Raw genomic sequence first — 20,708 nt, forward strand, 5'->3', positions numbered from 1 at the left:
TTTGAACCACGATTTGAAGCTTTGATTTAAAGCCTTAACTTGAAGTTTCTCTTAATTTGATGCTTTGATTTGGGGCCTTTTGACTCTATACCTACGTAGAGCTTCGTGCGGAGCTTTACACGGAGGCTCTATACAAAGGCTCTGCGTATNGGTGCTCTACACGAGGCTCTNCGCGGGGCTCTGCATTAGGGACTTCACGTACNGAGGCTCTATATACGGATGCTCTGCGTATAGAGGCTCTGCGTATAGAGCTCTACGTACGGAGGTTCTACACGACGCTCTGCACAACGCTCTACATTAAAGACTGCGTACGGAGGCTCTGCGTACGAAGGCTCTATACGACAGTCTACACAACGCTCTGCATACGGAGGCTCTGTGCATAAAGGCTCTACATACGGGGGCTCTATACAACGCTCTACACGACGCTCTGCATCAAAGACTCTGCGTACAGAGGCTCTGCGTACGAAGGCTCTATACGACAGTCTACACAACGCTCTGCATACGGAGGCTCTGTGCATAAAGGCTCTACATACGGGGGCTCTATACAACGCTCTACACGACGCTCTGCATCAAAGACTCTGCGTACAGAGGCTCTGCGTACGAAGGCTCTATATACGGAGGCTTTGCGTACAGAGGCTCTGCTTATAGAGGCTCTGCACGAAGCTACGTGCGTAGAGCCTCCGTATATAGAGTCTTTAATATAGAGAGTCTTTAATATAGAGCGTTATATAGTATTATATAGAGTTATATAAAGCCTCTATATAGAGAGTCTTTAGTAAAGAGCGTTATATAGGCGTTTATTTATTAAAATATTTATAAAGATAATTATAGAGGCGTATATAGAGACGATTATAAAAGTATTTATAAAAATATTTATAGAGGCGTTTATTAAGACAATTATAAAGGTATTTATAGAGGTAATTATAAAGGCGTTCATAGAGATATTTATAGAAATATTTATATAAACGTTCTTAGAGACCCCTTATTATACTAATATAATATATTAAAAAGGCTTTAAAGTACTATATAAAGTTTTAAGTAGAGCTTTTATAAGATTATAACTAAAATTTTAAAGTTTTAAAGCTTTTATAATTTAGGTATTTAGTAGTTTAGTATATATAGCCTACTATATAACCTAAACACCTATTATAAAGAGATACTCTAGTTTTTATATAATAATTATAATATAGTAGTAGTATAAAGTATACTATTAGCTAGATTAATATAAAGGAGATAAAGTAGAAAGGTTATAATAATAATAATGTAATAATATAGCCTAGGTCTAAGAGATAATTAAAATATTTAAATCTATAGCTATAGGCGCAATTACTTTATTTTTATTAATAAATTGGCTTATAATAAGAAGATAATAAGTAGGAAGTATAGGTAGGTACCTATTAAGAAGTCTATTAAAGAAATTGTTCGTACTAACTTAATAGCACGAGTGAGTCGTATCCACGGGCACGAAATACATGTAGTATCGTATGCTTGTTTGGATGGTGACTGTCGATTATATAAAGCAAACTACGTAGTCTATATACTGATGCGCCTCCCCCCTAATTAGTCAGTGCTTTAGAAGTGCACCAGACGCGTAAGCGGGTAGTTGGTGCACTAAACGCGTAAACGCGTACTCGGCGTACCGAACGCATAAGCACGCGGTTAGTACGACAGGTGCTATAATTATACACTAGCGGTACTTAGAAAATAAAACCACTTATATATAGCCTCCGTAATTATCTTAATAGAACTATAAAATACATAAGAAAATATATAGGAAATCCCTCCTAAGGTGCCTTCTGGGTTGCCTTCCAAATAGTGCTCTAAGCTGGCCGTAAGTCCTACTTACGGTCTATAAAATGAACTATACAGCCTTTTAATAGGCCGTAAATGCACCATACGGCCTTCTAACGGGCCGTAACTAAACTATAAATACTTCGTTAGTCTCGCTCTACCTATTCTATAACCTTTAGGTTAAGCTTATTCGTATTAATTAGGGTTTTAAGAGCTTAATACAGCTTTGCCTTAGTTATAGCGTTTACTAGGTTGTCTCCACTACTGATCCATTTAACCTTTATAATCTTACGTCGTTTATAGGCCTAATATAAGTACATTAGGTCGACTATAAGCCTCTTCTTTTATATTGTACCTAGTTTAACTAGGCAGTTATAAAGGGACTTTAAATCGGTATATAAAACTAGGGGTAACTGCTCCAGTTATAGAATCTTCTAGACCGTTAATTTAATTGCGGCTGCTATATTAAATCTATAAGCTAGTGCATATAGTTTAAAAGCTAGTATACTACGAGTTACTTATTTACACTTAATTAAAGACCAGTACAGTATATTTACGTCCTAATTACAGTCCGTAAGTACAATTATAAAGCCGATTTGTAATAATAGGTCTTTATTATTAGCAAAAGATGCGTCCATAAATACTAATAGGCTAAGGGAATTTAGGTCTAGTGGTATAAAAGTAAGTCCCCTTACTATATTATTGATTTACCACTAAATACGCTTATTAAGCTGCTTAATATTTTCTTCTTATAGGTCTACTACCTAGGCCGTAAAGGACAGATCGTAGGTAGATTTAGGTTAATAGACTATAGCAATATAGGCGCCTCTTATACACTATGCAGCGTATTAGTCCTTTATATTTACGGTCTTGTGGGTCTCTCTATAGGAACTAATAAGGTCCGTAGGTTTTACTATAATAGGCTTTAGGTTTTAAGCTTAGCATTCCTAAGTTAGCTTAATTAGGTTGCCCTTTTATATAATTAAGCCTCCATTAAACTTAATTAGAGTCTACTTAGTTAACTACTCTTACAGCTTTACTAAGAACTTTACCTTTTATAGTTTAGTTTCTTTAGCGTCCGTAAAGGTTTAGTCTACTAGGAAGAGGGTATTATTGGTTTAAAGTCCAATAATGCCAAGGCTGTTTAATAGGGTGTATAAGAGGCAGGGGTTATAGGTCGACTGTTCCATTTTGAGTTTACTAATATAATGCTAGTAGTATGTCTTAAACTAATAGTTTCCGGCTTCTAGTACTCCGTAAAGAGGTTTTATAACCTATAAAATTGTTCCTAGTTATAGGTTAAGCTTATAGGGTAGTTGTATAAAAATATCCCTACTTAGGTAGGTGTTAGACTATATATAGGCTTATAAGATGTCCCGTAAGTAAAGGGCTATAGGTTTAATTTACTATAATTTAGGCGTAAGTGTAAGTATAATCCGTTAACTAACTTATTAAATTATAAGCGATTGCATAAGGACTAAACCCTTTCCCTAGTCGTTATAAGCTTATATAACGAGCCTTAATTTCTTAAAGGCTTTATCAGTACTAGGGTGCTTAATTTTATTAATAAAGTATAAGTTAAATATACAGACGCCTTACGGAACGTCTTTCTCCGTTATAACCGCAAAGACGCCCTTTTTAAGTAGTCTGTTAATCTCTTTGTATTATAAGTCTATAAAAGGGGTTTCCTATACTAGAACTAATATATCTATAGGCGGAGATTGCCTTACGGATATACCTATAAAGGTTAGGTAATTCTCCGTTATGGGGTTCTTACGGGGGCGTCCTTGGCCACGCTTTATAGTAGGTTTAGTAGGTTTAGTGGGTTTCTAGGGGACCTCTAGGGTAGGTAAGGGTGCTTCTAGTTTATTTAATTTGGTGGGTATTTCTAGTTTACCTAATTCGGCGGGTGCTTTTAGTTCGTCTAGCTTAATGTTATAGGTGTTTTCGGACCGAAAATAGGGTTTTACGGACGTGCTTTTAAAGCTTATTAGTCCGCTAGAGAGCTATATATAGTAGGTCTTATCTTCTATAGCTAGTAGACGGTAAGGTCTAGTCTAATTACCGCTTTCACGCTATATAAGGACTTTAGAATTAAGCGGGAGGTTATATACTAAGGTTATATTAGGTCTGTTACGGTAGTGTAAAGCGTTATTAATAGTTTATTTAGCCCGTAATTTAACTATTTTGGCTATTACCTTCCGTATTATAGCTGCTTATTCCGTAATAGACGGGGTAAAAGGGCCTAGGTTGCTTATCCTTAAATAGGCTCCGTAAACTAAGAGGGTAGGTACTAGCCCATTAGGGCCAGCGGTATTATTAACGGCTTTTATGGCCATCTATAAAGCCAGTTCCTTTTAGATATCCTTACACTTATCCGTAATAATCTAGTAAGCTCTTTATAGAGCTAAGTAAGCTTGCTTAATAAGCCTAACGGACTAGTATGCCTTAACTAGAACGGCTTTTATTAAAATAGCTATGGCCATAGCATACTATTGGAATTCCTTGCTAATAAAGTTTCTACTAGCGTCGTAGGTAATGTACTTAGGGGGTCTAATATATATATTAATCCAGCAGGTCCGTAAAATATCCTAAGTATGTTTTATAGATATATTTTGCAACTAATGGGTAGCTTAATAGCGGGTTGCCTTATTAATTATATATAATACTGGGCTGCCGTTAATATACATAATATCTACGTATACTAAGTGGTTAAAATTAAGGTCTTTATAAAGAGTAAACTTAAATTGGCCTAGGGAACGTCTATATTTCTAGCAGAAGGAGTAGTATTTAGTTAGGTGGTTAATTGCCTTTCTATTAACGTCGTTATATCTAGAACGTTTAAGGACTCTATACAGCTTTTCGGCTAATAGGTAGCCGAAACGGCGGTATAGGTGGTGGATTTCCGTACTAGTGAGGTAGCACGGGTTATAGTCAAAAGATTCCTAAATATAGGTCTGTAAAGTCTCTCCCTATATAAGGAATAAGTGTCCAAATCGTTGTATAATTGGTAAGGTAATATTCTTACTTCTTAGGGCAGTTACGGGGCCAATTAGGGTATCCGTAACATTGTTATAGTAAACCTATAGTCTATCTATATCCACAAGGCAGAATAGGAAAGGGGTATCCGCTTTTACTATATAGAAGTTAACTAGGCCAATTAAAGTCTTAACTTTAACTAATCTAATTAATGCGGTTAAGCTAATACCAAATTAGATATTTACGGCCCTAGTTTACATAGTATTAATATCTATATTGTTATTTATAGTGGTCTTATATACAAGGTATTGTCCGTAACCTATAGTAGACTTCTTAAAGGCACCTATATTAATTATAACGCCGTAGAATTCTTTAGGGGTATAGTATTTAGTAGTAATATATGCAAATAGGTCCTATTCGCGGTCTATAATATCTATAATAGGTCTAATAGGTATGCTTACGGGCTAGTTTTTGGGTGTAAGTAAGTGTATAAAGGAGCGGTCGGCTAATACGGTCGTAATATTAAAGGCTTAGCCGTCTATAAAAGGTCTAAAAGTAGTTAGGAACGTCTCCAAGGTCTCCTATTCCTAAATATCTAAGTTAAAGTTAATTATAAGGGCTTCTATTAACTCGTTAAGAGACTCCTCCACTTCCTCTCCTTTATAGTTTAAGATAAACTAGTTAATCTAATTATTAAATCTCTTCTTAGACTTATTACGTTCTTCCTAGGTATACCTTATAGACTAACATCCTTCCTTACCGTATATAAAGCACTTCTGGCTAGTTTGTCTATAGGGGTATACTTTTATATAGGGGTTACTGCGGGGGTTACGGGTAGGACTTGGTCGGTATAGGTGCTACTAGCGGTAGCGGCGGTCCGTAAAGTAGACGTCTAAGTCTATTTATGGATATTAAATATCCGTAATAAAGGCTTAAGTGCTACCTAGCGGGTTTAAGGCTTTATATATTACAATAGAGGACCGTAAATTATTAATAAGGCCAGCTATGGTATCTACGGGCTTATAATAGGCGTATTTATAGGGTTCTATTTCCTAGCAAGCCGTAATAAGTTTATTATACAGGAAGTCGTCCGTTTAAAGCTTAATATTAAAACCATACTATAGGTGGCGGAGGTTTTTAATAAGGATTTACAGGCACTCTATAGTTAATTTTTCAGTATTCTTATCTATTACGGTCCGTAACTTAGTTATATTCCATTAGGTAAGAATATTACGCTTATATTTTAGTCCTTTAAAGTAGTTACATATAGATTTATATAGCTTATTAAAGGGAACACCAAGGGGGTTACTCTTAAGGTTAGTGTAGTAGTAGTTAAGTACTAGGCCGCGCAGTATAGTAGAGTAGGCTTAGCTAAACTCTTATTTAGGAATATTAGCCTTCTAGCAAAGGTCTATAAAGATAGTTAGTTTAAAGTCAAAATTATCATTTTTACCACTATACTTAGATTCGTCGGTATAGAGCTTAGCTAGGTTAGTTAGCTCCTTACTATAGGTCTTTACTTAGGTAGGTTGCGGATCTATAACTTACGGATTTATAGCTTGCGGATTTATAGCTTGCGGATATATGGCTTACGGATATATAGTTTGCGGATATATGGCTTGCGGATCTATAACTTAAACAATAGGGGTAATTTAGTCCGTATTTTGGTTTGCGGGGGTATTACGGTCCGTAATTTGGGTTACAGGGGTATTACGGTCCGTAACTTAAGTACTAGGTATGCTTTAGCCTATAAGATTAATTCTAAAACTACTTAGGTTTATAGGACGAATTTGGTTAAGTGGGTTAGGTATAAGGCTAGCAATTATATTAAGTTTGGAAGAAGTAAAGAGTTCCTTAGTTTCTTAGAACTGGTCTAGGATTTCCTCTTTAGTCTATTCCGTTTAGTCCTTTTTATATATTATGTTGTATAAGGACTATATAATAGTAACTCGTTTATTCCTTTTAACCTATATACCTTGGTTATATAAGAGGGTCCATAGGTTATAAATAGTAGTAGGGTTATATACTTTAAAGATAGCTTCCATAAAGTCCGCGAAGTCTTCCTAGTATTGCTCCTATAGGTTAACATTTATAAGCTTAAAATATTTATATTTAAGAACTTTAAATTTAATATAGTTATTAACGTTAGGTATAGACGTAAGGTTAACTCCCTATCTCCACTTTTCCTAACCTTTATCGACTTGCTTTCTTAGGTCTGCTATACTATATTATATAGTATAGTATATAGTAGGTAGGAGAGGTCTTATAATGGTCCGTAAAGGCGGTTAGTGGGTCCGTAATAGTTTATAGAAGGGTAAGAGGTTTTATAATAGTCTATAAAGGTAATTAAAGGGTCCGTAACAGTTTATAGAAGGGTAAGGGGTCTCCGTAAGGGGTCTAAAAAGAGGTTAGGGGAGGTATAGTAGAAATAGGGGTTCGAGGTTTAAGGGTAGGGGTTCTATATAGATCTGTATTTACGTCTATTATACTTCCAGTAAACCATACTAAGACTTAAATAAGTATACAGAGTTGGAGATAAGTCCGTAATCCCCGACTTCCGACCTTCTAGTAGGTCGTACTAGGAGTCTAAACGGGTGGTCGCTGTCGAGTATCGCTTAGGGGGAGGTGTCGAGTGATTGCTAATCTGTGCGCGCTCACTAATCAGTGTTTATACTAACTTAATAGCACGAGTGAGTCGTATCCACGGGCACGAAATACATATAGTATTGTATACTTATTTAGATGGTGACTGTCAATTATATAAAGTAGACTACGTAGTCTATATACTAATGCACCTCCCCCCTAATTAGTTAGTGCTTTAGAAGTGCACTAAACGCGTAAGCGGGTGGTTGGTGCACCAAACGCGTAAACGCGTACTCGGCGTACCGAACGCGTAAGCACGCGGTTAGTACGATAGGTGCTGTAATTATATAGAAATATTAAAACTAAAAATATTTAAAATATAGGGCTTACTACTAACAAATACCTAATAAGGTAATATACTTAGTTAGTTAATATACTAAGGCGCTATTAATAGATAAAGAATAAGGGTTTTACTTATATATAGCCTTATTTAGTTTTGGTAATAGATAATTTATTAATCTATTATAATAAGGTATATAGTAAAGGATAGGCGTATTAATAATACTACCTACTTAAACCTAAGAAGTCCAATACCTCTATAATACTGCTAATAGTAAACTTAAATATCTTTTTCTTTACTTACCTAATTTTAATCTAATTAAAGTTTTTTTTTAAAACTTAAAGTAGTAGCTATATACTTATTAATTTAAATCTAAATTATAAAATAACTTTAGCAACTTTCTAAACTATATAGTAGAGTAATAAAGATTTAATAGAGTGGTAGAAATGGTATTTCTTATAAGTAGGAATTTAGTAGTATAATATATAATATATTTAGATAAAGGGAAGAATAAGATTATATAAAGCGCCTATTAATTAATATATTAAATAAAGCCTCTACTATAGTACTATAACGTTATTAATTTGTTCTAAAGTCCTTTAAATTATCTTCTATATAATTAATAAGCCTATATATATATATACTTTAATATCTTAAAGGTATAATACTTATTTACTAAAATTAATCCTACCCTAGTAGAGATATAGGTAAAAGCTAGATAATAGCTTTATAGCTATTTAATAAAGATACTAAGCTTACTATTTAATTATTTAATACTACTATTGGTAGGGCTACTAAGTAGTAGGCTAGTAGAAGATATATTTAAAATTAAATAGTAAAGATTAATAGGCGCTTTAGAGAATAGAATAAAATTTAATAAAGTACCTAATAAAGAAGGCATTAAAGAATATTTTATATTTAATATAAGATCTACTATAAAATATCTAGTGGTAATAATTAGTAATATAAAAGAAAGTATTACTATTTATATGTAAGAGGCCAGCCTAACCAGAACGTATAATTATCTAATCGACAGTGTTACCGGTAAGTAGAAGGTAAGTTAAAGGTAAATAGAAGGTAAGTTAAAGGTAGAATAAGTTTTACGTATTAAAGGATAAATGCTTCTAACCACTTCTATTTAAAGACTAATCGCTAGTTCTTCTCTAGAGGAGAACTAGCTCCCTATATAATCTTTCTAAGACGCTAGTAAAACCCTTTACCCCTTATCTGTTTAACTATATCTTTTGGGACGTAAATGGAATATAAATAAGACCTCCTTTTGGAATATAGATAAGACCTCCTTCTGAAATATAGATAAGACCTCCTTCTGTCTTATCTAATATATACCTTCTAGGGAATTCCGTTACAATTGCCTCCCCTTTAAGGGTCTTAGTCCTCCAAGACTTTGCCTTTACTAAGCTTTTATAAAGTTCCGGCTAAAACCACTAGGGAAATTCTTAGTGGAAAGGTACTCTATAATGCGGCTTATAGCTAGTTCTTTACTAGCGTAGAACCTTACTTTATCCTTAGTTCCTCTGCTCTTTTCCCACTATAGTTCCTTATAATACCTTTATAATAGAACTAAAATAATAATAATAAAAATTGGATAGGATTTACCTTTCTTATTATAAGAGTTTGTTATAAGTTAATCTGGAGGTTGTCCTGTACAACGCATCTATAAGCCACTATCCCCATTTACCTAAAATGGATTCTAATAATAACGTCTTTATTTTAATTTTCTTCTAGTTTATAAGCTGTTGCCTTTTACGCGTCTTTTTATTAATAATACTATTCGTCTCATCTTTTAGCAGACTATTTCCTCTATATCTCCGCTTTTAACTTCTATATCTCCAGCTATTCTTTTATAGCTGCTTTATTCTCTTTTTATAATACGTTTATAAGCAACAGGATCCCTACCTTATCTTCTTATAATAATACTAACTTCTTAGAGTATTTTCTTATAATGGCTCATGGTCCCTAGACCGGCGGCAGTATTATTAATCTCCTGGTAACGCCCTAGACAGCGTCTGTTACTTCTACGGCAGTTTCCCTAAAATACTATTATTGCTACATTTATACTCTTACGCAGGATCCTTCTTACGTCTATAAGATACCTTACTCTAGTAAAAACAAATCCAAGTACTCCTATTATTACAGTAGGAGAAAGACCTGTGTCCCGGTATTTCCTATTTTATCCTATTCTAAATTTCGCTAATTATACTAGATCCCCGCTATTTATACGCATAAGACTTATAGGCTCTAACGCGCTATCTAAGATTTCCGCTAATATCCTAATAGTAATAGGCGGGGATAGAAGGTGTCTTCCCTTGCTTGTAGACTCTTTAATTCTATAAGGGTTTCTACTGCTATAAAGACGTAATATTCTCGGATATATAGTGTCTAGGAGCGTATATATAAACAGCTCGTCCTTATTAATAATAATATTCGTACTCTTACGCGGGCTACTCTAGCTAGGTGAGTTTCTCTAATAACTTACTTAGGAACTATGCTAACTCTTTTAGCTAATATCTCTCTAATCCCTACTTAGACGCCGATTTGGAACCTAGGGATACTAAAGATAGCGACGAAGGTTAAGATAAACGTTCTCTTCGCTAGTTTCCCGCCTATGCTAGTCCTTCTAGTACCTATTATTCTAAGAAGAATATTAGTAGAAGTGCTAATGCTTCTGGGGATAGAGGAGCCGATAATACCGTTAATAATAACGTTAAGATGGAAGAGGAGGCTCCTGTTACTACTGCTAGTATTTAAGTTATTACCTAGCTCTTTTCTTTTTCTTATAAAATAGCTTTATATAGTGCCTCTCAGGTGCCTCTAGGATGCCCTATTATTAGGAATTAACTTTATACTTTAGGGATGCCTTTATTCTAAGCTTTGGTGATAATCTATATAAACGCAGTGCACTACTATAATCCCTATATATAATAAACGGGTAGTATTCCTATAGGTGCCTTATAATTCCTTAAAATTTCTAATTCTTTATAGGCTATCCTTTTGCTCCTCTTTATACTATTAACTCTATTATATATCTTTAGTGCCAGGCCAGATACTCTCCTTTTATCCCTAGGGGATCTTTCTAAATCCCCAAGGCTACTTCTTATAGTGCTACTACTCCTTCTTGTATAGCGTCTTCTTTAAATAGTATCCCTAATAGTTCTCTTGTGGATCCCTATAGGCTTCTTCTTATAGGATTTTAGGATCCCTATTATAATGGCGAAACGTTTTCGTTTTTAATGCCTATGCTTAATCCTATAGTTTTAATTTATAGGGTCTTCCCTATTGCTTTACCTATGGCATATCCGGAACCATTTTTAAGTCTTTACCTTTGGTTCTTAGGAAGGTTTTAATTGCGGTATTATATCCTGGCTGAAGGTACTTCTTAGGTTCCTAACTGTTATATGCCTAGGAGTATCCTTAACGAACTAAAAATTCGCGCTTCTTCTGGCGCTATCTTTAGTCTAAAATGTCTTCTATATTCCATTCTAGTTCCCTATTAATTTCGCTAGGTGGGGCGGTTCCGTACTATCTCTTCTCTGGTATAGCTTTAGCAAGGAAATATAAAATATAGGATATATTAGATAAGATTTTGGTAATTCCAATTTATAGGCTTAGTTTCCTTTAGTTTTCTTAACTATCTTAAAGGGTCTGAGCTACCGGTAATCCAGCTTCTTCTTAATGCGTTTTATTCGGATATTTTTTATAAATAGTAAGACTTCGTCTCCTATTTCGAATTCTTTTAGTATATGTTTTTTGTTATAGTACCTTTTTTGTACAGCCTAGGCGTCTAGCAAGTGCTTTTTAAGTTCCTCTTTGCGAATTCTTATTTACTTAATTCTTTTGGACGCTACTAGTGCCTCTCTTTTAGGAACAATATCCTTAATATTCTAGGGGTTATTTGCTTTTACCCCAAACAATGCTTTATAAGGGGTCATTTTTATACTGCTGTGGATGCTTATATTATATACGTGCTGCGCTAAAGCCAACCATAATGTCCAATTATTCTGTTAATAATTAATATAGTAGCGGAGGTAGTGTTCCAACAACGTATTTAGACGCTTTGTTTGCCCATCTATTTGCGGGTAGAAGGTAGTGCTTATCCTTTACCGTATTTTTAATAAGAGATAAAATAAAGACTAAAATGCACTATTAAATATAGTGCCTCTGTTAGATATAATTCCCCTTAGCGTGCTAAATAAGAGCCACTGTTTTAAAAACAGGTCTGCCAGTTCTACTACTGTGATCGTTATTATAATAGTAAAGTATCCTAAAAACTTTGTATACCTATTAACAATTACTAAGATAGTATTAGCAACCTCTCTAGTTTTTATCTTAGTAGGGGGTAAGCCTATAATAAAATCTATTGTTAATTCTAATATGGGTCCCTGCGGAATAGGAAGCACTAATAACTCGCCGTATAGGCGATGCCTGGATATCTATATCCTTTGGCATGTATTACACCTTAATATATAGTCCTTAACCTTTTTAGACATTTTGTCCCAAAAGTATTTCCTTTAAATAACCTTAAGGGTTCTGTTAGCACCATAGTAACCCCTAAGAGGGTTATTATAGAAGACCTTTAAAATTTCATCTTAAATTGCTTAGTCCTTTAGGATATATATAGCACCCTTAAAGCGTAATAGACCCTTTTAGTCTTGCTACTATAGCTTCTTAGTAACTCTAGCTAAGTCGGTCTCTATTATATCTTTTTACCTCTCCCTAGAGGCGAAGGCGTCCCTTTATTAAGCTTAAAGAAGAAAATCTGGAAAGGTTTTGTGTAGATTACTTGCTTCTATTTCGCCTGCCGCTATTACGGACTTAAGGCATAGTACGAGACGTTTTAAACTATTAGTGCTAGTAGATTCTCCTACCGTTATACAGTATGCTACGCTGTAGATAGGCATCTCGCCTATCCCCTTTAGATCCAAAAACTCGCAGCTAATGCGCCGTTAAGTTAAAGGTGCTGTAATACCTCTAGCATATCCTATAGAATTCTTACTAATTTTAGGGTACGCTAACTTTATAATATCTGCTTAGTCTATAACCTAGTCTATAACTATATCCTATAGCTCTATAATTATATTACTTCGTAGCTGTATTACTGGGACCTCTGCCCTATTATAAAATTCTATAGTTCTAGGAAAAGAGTCTTCTTTTTTCTTAAGCAAATTTTGCAATATAGGGATTATTTCCCCTGTACTATCCTAGATCCTCCCTATCTCGTAATCCGGACGTCTTAACAACCTATTAGCAGGATTTATCTTTCCTGGGCAGTACATAATCTTAAAATTATACTACAATAGTGCCTCTACCTACCTAGCTTGTTAACTGCTTAACACCTTTATAATTATAAAGTATTCTAGGTTGTTATAGTCTATAAGGACTTTAATAGGGTAATTGCTTTCTATATAATAATGTCGCCAGTGCTTTATTGCTATAACTATCGCGAGTAACTCCTGGTTATGCGTTATATAACGCTATTTTATAGGGGTTATCTTCCTAAACCAAAACGCCATAGAATGCTATTTTCCGTCTTTTAATTGAGATATAATTGCCCCTAGGGTAAAGCCAGATATATCCGTTTTAAGGTATATACGTAGCTCCTAGTAAAAGTATATTAGAATAGGCGCCGACGTAAATAAATCCTTTAACCGGTTTATAGCCTACTTAGCAGCTTCCCTAAATATAAAGGGTCCTAACTTCTTGCCATTCTTAGATCCTTTTAGTAGATTGGTAATTAGGAGCATTACTTATAAGTAATAAACAATAAACGTTTAGTAGAAGTTTGCCGTGCCTAAGAAAACCTATACTTCTCTAAATGTTATAGGGTAGGGCCATTCCCTAATAGCGTCCACCCGACTTTTCTCTATTAACACTCTATTAACGCTAATAATAAAGTCTAAAAAATTAATGCTAGTAGTATAGAACGTGTACTTTTTCAGGTTTATATAGAGCTTATATTCCTGTAGTCTTTCTAGTACCATTTGCACGTAGTGCGTATATACTTTGTAGTTATTAAAGTAGACTATAATGTTATTAAGGTAGACTATATATATTATGTCTAATAGGCCCGACAATGCCTTATTAATATAGGCCTAAAATGTCGCTGGTGCGTTGGTGAGCCCGAATGGCATTACTAGGTACTTAAAGTGGCTGTACCGTATTTAGAACGCCGTTTTTTACTTATCGCCGGCTTTAATCCGGATTTAATAGTATATATCTTTTAGATCTAATTTTATGAATATCTTTACGCCCGACAGCCTGTTAATAAGCTCCCCTATTAAGGGTAATAGGTAGCAATTCTTTATAGTAATCTTATTTAGTGCCTAATAGTTAACATAGAGGTAAAGGGTCCCGTCCTTCTTAGGTATAAATATAATTGGTGCCCCTACCGGGCTTATAAAGGGCTAAATCTATCCTTTCTAAAGATTATCTACTATATATTAACGTAGTACCGCTAGCTTATTTTCTAATAGGTTATACAGTAGTCTAAAAGGAGGTTATTTATCCCCTATATCTATCTTATGCTTAACTAATATAGGGTTAAGTAAGGTTTATACAGCCTCTTTACTAGAAACATTTTCTAAGTCTATATATTCCTGTGGAATCTCTAGTTCCTTAACTATATATAGCTGGATATCCGAAAATAAATATCCCATGTCCCCGTTCTTAGTATTAAGAGTGGCATATATAGTATATGCCCACCCTTTTTCTTATATATAGTTTAAGAAAGTCTCCTAATCTTCAACTATAATGCGCGGTTAAGACTTCCGATGTCAATATAAGGCTAAAGGCCAATTAATGTCCGGATTAACTTGGCGAAGCTATAGGTATCCTAAAATAAGGTTATACCCCTTAATTTCTACGGCATAGAAGCGCATCTCCTGCGTGTCCTATAGACTATTACGGTCCTAGCTAGCCACAGAAAAAGTCTATTCCTTATAGTATGGAATCTAGTAACCTCTAATGCTTTAAATAGTGCGCACCTGCGAGCCGCTAAGATCCAAATCTAATTCTTTTACTAGTAATTAAGAAATGAACCCTATACTCGCGCCGCTGTCTATAAGGCAGTCTTGTATTACCTATTTATTATTAACTTAAATAGAGATAGGAATAACTATATGGCAGTTTACTTCCTCCTTCTCTTGCTGGCCTAGTGTAAGGGAGTGAAGATCTACTAGGCTGTCTCTTTTCCTAATTAGGCCGACTCTTGCTTTTTTTACCGGCAGAAGCGGCTTATATAGCCCTTCTTACTGTAGTTATAATAGGTGCGTGTCTCCCGGTTCCCCTTTTACGGATTAGGTCTCTACCTATTATTATTTTAGGGTTAACTAGTGTTGCTCTAGGGCTATAAGGCCTACTTACGTTATCCTTCCGCAAAGCGGTTAGGTTAGAATCTGCCCCTATTATTAAAGCTAGGTCTAGTCCTACGCTCTTTATTATTAGCGTCTCGTTCCTTTTACTTACCTAGATAGTCTCTTTTAATACTCTTAATCTGAGTAGCTTTAGAAATAAGCTTTTCTTAAAAGGTAGGAATTTCGCCCTTCTCTTGTATAGCCTGTTAAATCTTAGGCCGTAGCTTAGCGAGTAGCTGGTGAAGTTATATAGCGTTATCCTATAGATCTAAGTAGGGTATATTATCTTCTAGTTCTTCTAAGTAGTTTATAAACTGGACCATAGTCTAACCATCCCGCTGTTTAGCGTCGTAGTATCGCTGGTTATAGTCCATCCCTTAATTAGTAGGGTTTTGGACCTAATTAATCAACCAGGTCCTAAGTTCGCTAAATTTAAAAGGTGTAGTAAGTTTCTTCTTATAGCGTGTTTATAAACTCTTAATAGTGCCATGTAGAAAGGTAGAAGCAATTAGTGTCTGATTATACTCGTTAGAGTAACGTTTTAGATTTAGCCGAAACTTGGTTTCGCATTATTAGATAAAACGATTATAGTTTTAAAGACTATTACTATAGTACTTATTAGGTTCCTTTATACGGAATTTAGGTTTTTCTAATATTATAGTATAGTGTAACATTACCCCTTTAAGTCCGCTTCGTGTCTAGGGTGTCTATACTTCCCCTAATTATCCTTATAATTGTTCTTAGTAGTCTTAATATACTTATTTTAATTGTATCTTTAACTCCTTTATTTTTTATAGGGTTTTATATAGCGACCGCTCCGATAACTCCCCAGCGGTAATTATTCCTAAGGGTCTCGCAAGGTTAGATGGACCAGCCGTGGCTTCTTTATAGGAAGAGGGAATGCGCTCCTCTAGGGAGACTCTTTAAGCCTCTTACGGTGAGGGCGTTGCTTCGTGGGGTACAGGAGTATAGTTTATTATTATTAATTAATAGCCGTACATTCCTAATGGATTGTGAGCAATTAGAATTATAAGAGGCTAGCCTAACCGGAACGTATAATTATTTAATTAACAGTGTTACCGGTAAGTAGAAGGTAAGTTAAAGGTAAATAGAAGGTAAGTTAAAGGTAAATAGAAGGTAAGTTAAAGGTAGAATAAGTTTTATATATTAAAGAATAAATGCTTCTAACTACTTCTATTTAGAGACTAATCGCTAGTTCTTCTCTAGAGGAGAACCAGCTCCCTATATAATCTTTCTAAAACGCTAGCAAAACCCTTTACCCCTTATCTGTCTAACTATATCTTTTAGGACGTAGATGGAATATAGATAAGACCTCCTTTTGGAACATAGATGAGACCTCCTTTTAAAATATAGATGAGACCTCCTTCTGGAATATAGATAAGACCTCCTTCTGTCTTATCTAATATGTACCTTCTGGGGAATTCCGTTACATTATATAGCATTTTATACCTATTATAATATTTACTAGTTCTACTACTATATCTAGTTTATTAAAAGCTACTATACTATTAATTCTAATAGTTTTTACTATTAAATATAATTAGCTAATAATTATACAACTATAATATAAGTCTCTTATTACTACTATTATTAGAAAGGAGAGCTTATTAATTAATTTATACTATAACAGTTACTTTAATAGTATTTATAGCTACATAGAGAGATATTTATATATTTATCCTCCTTATTCTATAGGTATTTACTATACTTAATCTATAATAGTAAAGATAGACCTAATATATTAAGCGTAGCTTTTTTTCTGTTCTATTACGTCTAATTAACACGCTAAATAGTAGGGTTATATTAAGTAGTACTTTAATTTAAATTTAAGACAGTATATAATATTATGCNTTTTATTCTTATAGTATTATTAAAGATAGTAATAGCGTTTAAATAGTGTATATAGTTACTCTATTTAGTAGTCTCTTTTTACTAATAGTTTCTTTACTATACCTTTATAATAATTATTAAAGAACTCTACCTCTTTATTAACTACTNCTTTAGTTAAAATACCTACTATTTAAAGTGCTGCTTAAATAGCTGTAGTAATTTTAATAATTATAGTATTAGTAGACGTATTAATAGGTATAGTAGTAACCTTATATTTAATTATAAGATTAACCTATTAAGTCTTTTTTATATATTTTAACCATACCTCTATTATTCCTTCTGCTTTATACTATTTATCTATATTATTTACTTCTTTAAGTATTATAAGATTCTTTAAACTTTATAATATAATAATAGTAGTTAATTAATTAAGCTAAAACGAATAAAGGCTNNNATATTTATTAGCTTAATATATATTTTAAATAATAAACTTTTAGTATTTAAAGACTTTAAATAGGACAACTANAATATTAATAAATGTCTTTATAGTATTAGTATATGTAGTTATATTTAGAATAAATGTTTAAAAACCTTTAGGTTATTCTATAATAGTAAAAGGCGTTTATATAGGTAGTATAGGTTTAATAGTAAGGTCTACTTCTTTAGTCGCTTTAGAAGTGTTTTTAATAGTATTTTTTAAGTACCTTAGCTCCCCTCTTATATATTATAGTGCTAACTAAAATAAGAAAAAGTATAGGCTTTAAATAACTTTCTTAAAGGAATAGATAATAGTAATATAGTATAAAGGGCAAGTAGTATATTATATAAGTATAGAAAAATAGTTTAAATAGGTAAGGTTTTAGTAAATTGCTATTATTAATTATAATTTCTAATATTTAATTCTCCTTTTTTAAAGCGACTATATTATAGCAAACTTTTATATCTTAATAACTTAACCACGCATTCTATTTATATACTTTTAAGATATAAAATATAGTAGAGCTTAAGAAGCTAAATTTAATAGTAATTATGATAATTAAAATTTAATTATAGATAAAAAGTTATAAATATTAAATTATATAACTCTATATCTAATATAAAAGTTTCCGCGTAGAGCTTTATACGGGAGGCTCTACGTATAGGTAGCTTTATATAAGGCTTTTATATAAGGCTCTACGCGGGGCTCTATATTAAGGAGCTTTATATATGTAGAGGCTTTATATTCTAGAGGCTCTGCAAGTATAAAGGCTCTATATATTAAACGGCTCTACATATAGGCTCTATACAACTGCTTTATATTAAAACTCTATATATAAACAAGATTCATAGAAAAGGCTTTATAAGTATAGAAGGCTCTATATACGGAGAGGCTCTCGTATAATGCTCTAAGCACTACGCTCTGCACGACGCTCTTATTAAAGGCCTAGTTAAAACCTCATTGTACGAAAGCTCTAGTTATAGAGGCTCTATGTACGGGAAGCTCTGTACAACACTCTGCACGACGCTCTGCACAACGCTAGCCGTATCGAAGACTCTGCGTACGGAGATCCTGCGTTTTAGAGACTGCTTGCGTATGGAGGCTCTGCGTAATGGAGGCTCTGCGTATTGGAGGCTTCTGCGTATAGAGGCTCTGCGTGATAGAGGCTCTGCGGTATACACGGAAGGCTCTGCGTATAGGAGACTCTCTGCGAAGGAGGCTCTGCATATGAGGCTCTGTGGCACGAAGCTACGTACGCCTCCGTATGCAGAGTCTTTGTTATAGAGTGTCGTGCAGAGCGTCGGCAGAGTCTCCGTTGAGTGAGAGAGAGCCTCCATACGCAGAGCTTCGCACGGCAGAGTCTTCGATACAGAGTCTTCGATGCAGAGCATCGTGCAGAGCGTCGTACAGAGCCTTCCGTAACGTGGCTCCATACGCAGAGCCTTCGTACGCGGGGTCTTCAATGCAGAGTCTTCAATGCAGAGTCTTCGATGCAGTCTTCGATGCAGAGCATCGTGCAGAGCTGCAGAGCGTCGTGCAGAGCCTCCGTAATGTAGAGCCTCCATACGCAAAGCTTCGTACGCAGAGCCTCCCATACACAGAGTCTTCAATGCAGAGCGTCGTATAGGCTCCGTACGTAGAGCCTCTATACGCAGAGCCTCCGTAGGCAGAGCCTCCCTTACCTCCCCTTTTATAGAGCTTTGTGCAGGCGTCTGTTTATTAAGGTGTTCGTAGAGACAACCGCAAAGGCGTTCGTAGAGACAACGCAAAGGCGTTCGTAGAGGCGTTCGTAGAGGCGTTCGTAGAGGCGTTCGTAGAGACGTTCGTAGAGACGTTCGTACGGGCGTTCGTGCAGGCGTTCGTGCGAGCGTTCTCAGGGACATCCTAGTGTATTAATACTGTATATTAAAAGAGCTTTACCGCTCCGTATAAAGCTTTAAGTAGAGCTTTGTATAGAGCTTCAGGTAGAGCTTTTGCATGATCAAGACTAAGAATTTGATGTTCTGAAATTTTCGGATTTCGGGCGTTGGCGGTTTGGTGCGTATGGCCCACCATACGACGCCTGATTAATCACGTGATTAACCCACACGAATCGACTGCCTGACGGCTCCTCTCCCCCTCGTCGTCGTCCTCGCGACAGAAACAGCGCTCGCTCAGTTGCGATTGTGCGTCTTTGCTGTTGGCGAGCTAATGTGCGCGCCATTTTCCTTATGCCCTGGTGGATGTTTCGAAGGTTTCGGGAAAGGAGCGAACTTTCTTGTATGCCGGTCCAGGTTGATCGCTTTCCTCGTTACCGTTATGGGCTGACGCGTTATTCCTCAACATCTCATAAAACGCTTGGTTCGTTGACATCGGGAGTGTGTCATTGCGTTCAGCCTCACCGCTCCAACCGTTATCGTGAATGTCCAGCGCGTTCTGAACCATTTCCTCGATCATGCTTTCTTCTGTTGTAACTGGTGTTGGGGTGGCCTCAATTGATTCGTAGGGAACGGTGACCATTTAGATTGCGTTTTCAGGTCCCTTCTTTGTCAGGACTCTCCGGCCGCCTCCAGTCCCGCTGAGCTTCGCCCCGACGCGTTGAGCTGCAGGTGGACCTGTAGGCCCGGATCGATTACCACAATTACGCGGGCTGTATTCATTACTGTCGTCGCTGTCACTACGAACGATCGCGATCGCGTCTCTTGAACTTGTCCTTGGACTGGGTCTAGAATGCCTTCAGCTGTTTCTTAACCAAAATCTTTTCCTCTCTTCGCCATTTGCAGAACGGTCGTTGCCGATCGGAGTGAAGGCAGCCTGGATCCGAAACGCAGCATTAGCACGAAGGAAGGGAAAAGAATTGTTGCGGCAGCGCGCAGTATACGTAAGCCTGAAACTTCCCGTTTCGCCTAGGAGCTCGCAAGTGGGGTCCGACGTGGCCATGGCGTTTGCCATCTGAAGGTGCGCGAATGTGTGAGCGCGGGAGAATATAAACCGAGATCTAACGCTGGGCCTGGGTGTTATAATAGTTTCCGATTGGGAGGTGGTTATATCAGTTGTTACGTATGTCAAGTGTGTCAAGACATTGTTCATGTCGGCCTATGCGCTTTATGGCTCCAATGATAGGAAACATCGGACCCAGATAGCTTACCTCATGTCTGAACTGTAGTACGAGTATGGCTCCGGGGTAGGCGGTCGTCCCTTACTACGAGGGTGGCGGCTGTCAACACTTGAAGATCTTTGCGGGCCTTGCTCTGGAGGATTTGAACGTAATGGGCTGGGATGGCTGCTCCTCCTATCAACTCCGACGGACTGAGTTACACCAAACAAGTTAGTCAGC

Source organism: Cenococcum geophilum (genome assembly GCF_001692895.1).
Source record: "Cenococcum geophilum 1.58 unplaced genomic scaffold K441scaffold_38, whole genome shotgun sequence".
In the NCBI taxonomy this organism is placed as follows: domain Eukaryota; kingdom Fungi; phylum Ascomycota; class Dothideomycetes; order Gloniales; family Gloniaceae; genus Cenococcum; species Cenococcum geophilum.